We start from the raw sequence: 7,264 nt of genomic DNA on the forward strand, positions 1-7,264 counted from the left end.
CTCTCCGTCTGACCGATTACTCAGATGGTGGGAAGGGTCACGCGTCTGTGTTCTTCCTGTGTGAGAGCCGGCTGCGGCCACCTTAATAGAAGCCCACATGATCACGGAGCAGGACCCCCCTCCCCAGAACCCTGACAGTCACTCTGCAGCAGTGACTTATCCTGGAATCGGTGACAGCTTTTCCTGGAGGTTGGGGTTATCCCCTTCACAAGTGTCATTTACCCCTACGCCTATGTACCTCACCCTCCCACCGTTTCTCTTCTCCTCCTGCATCCCTTGGGCCACAAGGGCGAGCTGGTATTCACACATGTCTCTTTTACCTTGCTTCCTCCCGTCATGGCCCAGGCCACCAGTGACCCCAGGATGGCTTCCGGGAAAAAGGCTCTGGGGTGCCGTTTGTTGCTAAAACTCCATATCTGGACCGCAACCCGCTCTCAAGCACCTCATTCCTTCTCTCCCATCTTCTAGGTCACGGGGCCAAATGTCTGGCCTGCCCTGGAAAGCTGACAGGAGGGGAGGGAACCTGCACTTGGCAGAATGGTCTGAGGGTGAGGCCGTACCCGCTGGGGTGTGAGAGGGCCCTGGCTCAGCCTCCACTCTCAGCACGAAGATAGCAAGAGACTGGACGAGGTGGTGCTGATCTGTTCTTCAGAGCTGACATACTGGCATTCTGCACTTTCAGATCCCTCTAGACTCTATGCAGGGAGAAATTTTCTCAGAACTCCATCTCTTTCCCTGTAGGTCATAAGGAGGTGACAAAGGTGTTTTGGGAACATTGAGAATTCCTGACAAGATGGCTGGAGAGGAGACTGAAGGAGAAAGAGAAGACAGTGGAAATGAAGAAACGAACGCAATAAGAGGAAAGAGGAGAAAAAGGAGAGAACAGAAAAGAGAAATGTACGGGGGGGGGGGGGGGAGGGAAGAAAGGGAGGGGGAGGGGCGTTGGCACAGAGCTCTCCCAGCATTCAGAAAGCAGAGGTGTGGGAAGGGGCTTGGGAAGCTTGGCTAGAGTCACAGCCTATCCTGATGGTGTGATCTTGAGCTGGGGACATTCTTCATTACTGAGCCTCAGGTGCACCCGTCCCGTCCAGGACACAGCCCACTCCTCAGGGCCAAGCGCATCACTCTGCCTTCTGAAAACTGAAACCACAAAATTGGCTTGTGGTTGAGTGCATATCAGTCAATGCTCTTCAGCTTGGCTTCCCAAGATGACTAAAGGGGTTAAGAACCCCTCTCGTTGGACCCCCCCAAATCTTCAGGTTCCCTCTGGGGGACATTTAAGAGATCCCGAGGGTCCCTGACACCACCTGGCTATTGGTAGCAACAATCCCACAGCTTGGGGTAGGGAGGGGTGTGGCCAGAGAATCTCAGGGTCCTGGGAAGAGCTAATCTCCACCTGCCTGTCTGTCCCTGCTCCAGTTCTCAAGGATCAGACCCGATAGGGTGATAGGGTGGATTTTCTACCTAGAGCCCAAGTACTAGCCAGGGCTGGTGCTGAAGTTTAGGACCAAGACCCTTAGGATGGAATTCCCCTAAGCCTCTGTTACCTAGCTGTGTTACCTGGACAGACTCTTCCCCTTTCTTGGGAAGTTCTACTGATGGTCTTTCAGGTAGGAGTGGTACAGGTGGCAGAAGCCGGGTTCCACATGCCCAGCCTCCACGGTGGTCCGGGCCCTATGAATGGTCCAAAGGTCTGATTTTCCAGGGCCCCACCTGTGAGCTGATCCTGAGTTCAGGGGAGGTAGGTGGAGAGACAGAGACCTCTCCTTTTTCTTTTGGGACTCTTGGCTTCTTTTCTGGCCTCCTTGGGGTACAGTGCTGGGAGCATGAAGGGAGGAAGTAACGTAACATTTCTGTATTCTGCAAGGTTGCCATTTCCACTGATCAGAACCGACTTAACGGTTAAGCACGACTTAACACTGGCCAGGCAAACTCAGCCGGAAGACTAATCCGGATGCCAGTTGGGATGGAGAGGTAGCTCTCCAGGCCTTGCCTACAGAGAGCCTGCCCTGCCCCTGTGGAGGCTCCCCAAAGCGGCTATTGATCCGAAGGGCCTCATCTGGATATGGGCTCCACCCAGACTCTGCAGAGGGGGTCCTCGGAGCCAGCCTAGTCCCTGCATCTCCTTGCTGTGAAGAGCTTCTGATGACTGTCTGAGCTGAACGCTGGTGTGTCTGTCTGTCCTGCTAGAGGGAAGCAGAAGCAGAACCTGGGCTCTGCCTTCCCCTGGAGCCCAAGCCCAGAGCCCCCTCCAGTGCCCCGGTGCTGTTCTCTTTCTGACTGTCCACCCGTCTCAGTTTCCCATTCTCACTCCTCTTTCCTGTTTTCATTCTTTCTCCATCTTTCTTTCTATTTCAGCCTCCTTACACTAACGCCCAGGCCTCCCTAGCCTCTCTCTCTGCAGGACCCTGCTTTCCTTAGGAGTGGGACACTCTGGGGCCTGGGGTCTGCCTCTGATGCCTGGGGGTGATGTATGGAGCTTTGGAACGAAGGGAAGGTGGAGGGTCTGCAGGACGTAACCTGTGGCTTATACCCATAACCTGTGACTTATACCCATAACCTGTGACTTATACCCTTCCATTTAAGTGCTGGTGCCCTGCCCCCACTCCGTGGGGAAGAAGAGTCGGAATTCTGAGATGGGAGGTACCCACTTCTCATCAACCCCTAAAGTGGGATGCAGGACAATTAGGCGTTCAAGGCCAGCCTCTGCTACACAGCAAGTCCCGGTGTGCCTTCAGGAGGTGGGGGGACACTTAACATCCCCATACAAGGAGGAGGGGCTCTCCCGTACTGGGAGGAACTTTATGGATGTAGGAAGGGACCAGGAACCTCCTGTGTATGAACCTATGTCTCATGTCACTCGATGACACTAGAAGCGTGTTAGTTCCCTCTTCCGCTCCGCCCTCCTTACGGGAGCTCCTCCCCCCCACAGCCAAACTCGTTAGTTAATGGCGCAAAGGCATGGGGCTCTCAGAAGGGGGTGGGGACCTACGCTGAGGAGGGGGCAGGAGAGGGACAGGAAGGCAGGTAGGCCCACCCCCGCCACTGCCCGCGCCCCCTGGGTCCCGCCTCCCCGTCTCTGACTTTTCCCAGCTTCGAGGAAACACCTCCTTTTAGCGGAAAGCGAGATGGTGTGGGGAAGCACTGACTCTCGGGCACAGGCGTGAGCCTGATTTTCCAGTCCGGGCGGGGCGGAGAGAGATGGCACTGGGGACGCCCAGGCCAGGGGGTTGACTCAAAGCCAGAACCACAGGGCTCCTTCACTGTACTGTCGTCGGAGAACAAGAAGCCACCAGGTTTATAAGAAACTGCGATTCATCTCTGTTCCCTTCCACCCCTCTCTAAGTAATGGATTAAGGCTAGACTCGAGGAAGAACCTGTAGTCCGTGGGTAAGAAAAAGACTCTATCTCAGGAGCTTTCTCGAAGTCTTGTGTATTGAAGGAGAACAACATGTTAAGGGTGTAAATCCTGAGAGGTATCTGGAGCCAAAGGGTGGTGACCCTTGACCTCCCCATATGTTGTTAATCCCCCTCCTCATCCCAAACCAAACAACAGTTCTCTCTTTTAAAAATTTGTTTATGTATGTATATGAGTGGTCTGTCTTCCTGTATAGTTGCATGCAGAGGAGGGCATCGGATCCCATTGCAGATGGTTGTGAGCCACCATGTGGTTGGTGGGATTTGAACACAGGAACTCTGGAAGACCAACCAATACTCTTAACCACTGAGGCATCCCTCCAGTCCACTATAATATTATAATATAATAATAAATTCCAGTTTGTCCCCAGCCTACTTCTGCTGCTTCAGAGGGGACATTCAGCACCCCAACCCCCACCCCAGAATGGCCGCCAGTCCTTTGGCAGCTGGTCCCACTTCCCACCTCTTAACTGCTGGCTGACAGGTCCCAGGGTGAGAAGCAAAAGGAGAAGAAGCCTTTGGCCAGCAGGGCAGGGTAAGGTGTCCCAGCCTTAGGGAACGTAGCACCTCCCACAGGGTCCATGGGAGTCACCTAGTCTCAAGGGCTGTGCAGGCCTGCCCCATACCTTCCCATTCTGAGTCAAGCACATGCCTGCCCAGATAGATGTCAGCCAAGAGCAGACATCTCAGGGGGAGCAGGAGCACCCCTGCTTCCCACTCCTGCTCCAAGAAGCCAGGTCTCCAGGGTCTTTCCGCTCAGGACAACTTCCTGCCTTCTCGCCTGCACAGCCTGATCTCAGCTGTGTGACTGTGCCCATCTCTGACCCTGAAGTCTCTCAGCTCATAAAGGTGATGGAGTTGCTGAGTAACGGGGTCCAATTCTGACCCTGCTCAGGGTCAGCAGGCAGAAGGAGTGGAGGAGGGGTGGAGGAATGGGCAGATCCCAGGCTGTCTAAGAAGGGTTTAGAGGCTCGCTGGCCTTTCCACAAGACTCTGAGCCAAGGTTGGATTGGGAAGGACGCTCAGAAAGGAGAGAAGAATCCAGTAAACAAACAACTGTGTTAGGGACGTGGTGCCATCTTCCTTCCTGAACCTCGATTCTAAAGTCTTACTCTGGAACTCAGACTGGCCTGGAAATCAAGGCTATCCTCCTGCCTCAGCCTTTTTGGTGTGCTGGTATTACAAGCCTGTACCACCACCCTCAGCGTGACCTTCAGTATCTCATTTGTAGAATGGAAATAGAAACAATGTCATCTTCTCAGAGAGAGAGAGAGAGAGAGAGAGAGGCCCCAATGAGCAAGGTTCAGAGTTCTTGAGATGCCTACCACTGCATTACAGCTGTGTGACCCTGAGAATATAGGTTCCTTCTCTGGGCCTCTGCTCTCCTTCCTCCACGTGTGAAACAGGCAGAGTGGTCCCTATCCAACTCAAGTATAATGAGTACAGGGGTTGGGGATAGGGACAAGCAGAAAAACTGGGGTTTTGTTTCCAAAACCACTGAGAAAGGGATTAGAGGAAGCAGAAGCCAGATGGGGTGATATGTCCAGGGCAGTAGGTGTCCAAGGCCCCAAAGCCCAGGTCAGCGCTTGAATGCACAGATATTCCCCCTGCAGGGCAAGGAAATGCACTTTCAACTTCCAGCTACTGCTTCGGTTGCTAAGAACTTGCCTGACCCTGACGCTACCTCCCCCGACCCTCCCACCCCCATATGATGTCAGAATCTGGTGTCAGTGACAGGAGAAAAAACCAGATGGGTACTGGGGAAAGAGAGGCAGGTCGGGGGGAGCACTAATAGGCCACCTCACTGTCCCCCCCCAAATGCTGTCCAGGCCATTTCTAGGTCCTGCACAAAATACCAGCTGCCCATGGCCCTGGCGGGAGGAGGTTGCCACCGTGCATTGTCATACGTACTGGGTCGCTGAGAGGAGTGAACTGTAGACATCAGGCCCCAGGGAGATCACAGACTTGTGTGTCAGAGCGGATCTACATCTGGGGTGATAAGTGGGGTTAATCTCAAGGTCAGATCTAGCCAATCCATTTTCATGCCAACATGGCCCTGGTGCCCTGCGTGGTGGCAGCTGAGACTTGATGTCCCCTTTACTAGAGATGGCACCTTGCCCAGCTTGTCTCTCCACTGTGGTCATCGGGTTTTCAATTATTGTCCTTATTTCTAGTCCAGTACCTAGAGATCCAAGGACCCTCAACGGTCTTTACTGTTTCAGGAAACTCAGAAGAGAAATGGGATTGAGCGCGTAGGCTCATGGGAAAAGATGCCCAGCCTTGGGGAGGGGTGGGGCCCTAACCCACCAGGCATCTCAGATAGATTACAGACTCTCAGCCTGACTGCTGGGCTCCTGGAGATCACCACACTGCCCTATGCTCCTGGTTCTCACCGCAGGCTTTGCCTTTTACAGGCTGCGACTCTTACAATGTTCATAGGAAGAGACGGGGACGGCAAAGCTGGAAGAATAAGTCGGAGGGCCAGAGTCGATTCCAGCAGGACTCAGAGTTGCCGAGGTGATAGACAGGAGGCAGTTTGAAGAGGCAAGAAACGGGGCAGCTGGCTAGTTGTCTTTGCAGCAGTTAACTAGAGACTAGAGGGTGAGAAGGACTTCCACACAGGGTCTCTGGCGTTAGTGTGCAGGGAGTGCGATGTGGCTAGGGTAGGGTGGGTGAAGGAAGGGCAGTGCTGTCCTTCCTTTAAGGGGGAATGTGACCAGAGGGAGCTAAAAGCAGAATCCCAACAGCCCATGAGCCGGGCCAGGCCAGCATCTTCTTGTCCCCAGCCCATCTCCCCCCAGCCCCCGCGCTTCTAGAAGCCCTCCTCAGCACCCCCACCCCACCAAAGCCCACAGCCCTGGGGAAGCTGTGTGGCCTTGTCACCGCGGACCCAGTGTCGTGCCGGCTGTGGCTTCTTCCTTCTGACCTATTTTTTAATCATTTGATAAGATCCCCCCCCCCCCCAAACCAAACCCCGGCCCCCGGGCCCGTCAGCTCCACCGCGTGTCAAAACCACCCTTGTCAGTTTGTGTTGGTTTCTTAGTCCAGCGGCCCCTCCCCTCAGGGCCTGAGAGCGAAGGCTAATTACCCAGCTGCTGCGTGCCCCCCCACTCCTGCTACTCCACCCCCAGCCCCAACAGAGGGGGCCCTGGAGGCCTGCTGCTAGAAGAAGCTGGGGCCTCCTTTCCCTCCTATGGCAGGGCAGGAAGTCCTTCCTGCTGTCTAACCTCCATTCTTTTCTCTGTCCTGCCCCTAGTGGTGCTGCATGGCAGGTGCAGGGACTGACAGTCTAGACTGGAAGGGACTTTGTGGCATCTCCTTTAAGGAAAGTAAAAGTCCCAGCCTCAGGACCTGAATTTAGAGATGTCATTCTGGGTCTCGCAGAATTGTAGGGGATCATCTCTGCCAAGGGTCTCAATTACAGGACAGAAAACTGAGGTACTACAAGAGAAAAGGACAGGCCCAAGGTCATGTGGGGCTGGTGGGGAAGCTAGGATCAGAACCCAGATCTTTCTGTCTGTCTTTATGTCTGTTGCTGGGTCTCACTCACTCCAATCTGTTTCAGTTTCTTGTGTGTGTGTGCGTGTGTGTGTGCGTGTGTGTGTGTGTGTGTGTGTGTGTGTGTTCATATGCACTAGGTGGGTGCTTATGGAGGCCACAGGTCAATGTTAGGCATCTTCCTCAACTGTGTCTCCACATACATTTATTTTAACATTTTTTTCCTAATGCGTGCAGGTGTTAGCAAGTAATGTGTACATGTCGTCATATGGATGGGTGGTGCCCTTGGCAGCCAAGGGTGGGTGTTAGATCTTCTGGCACTGGAGTTACTCATGCTTGTGAGCCATCA

This window comes from Apodemus sylvaticus, chromosome 10 (genome assembly GCF_947179515.1).
Source record: "Apodemus sylvaticus chromosome 10, mApoSyl1.1, whole genome shotgun sequence".
Classification (NCBI taxonomy): Eukaryota; Metazoa; Chordata; class Mammalia; order Rodentia; family Muridae; genus Apodemus; species Apodemus sylvaticus.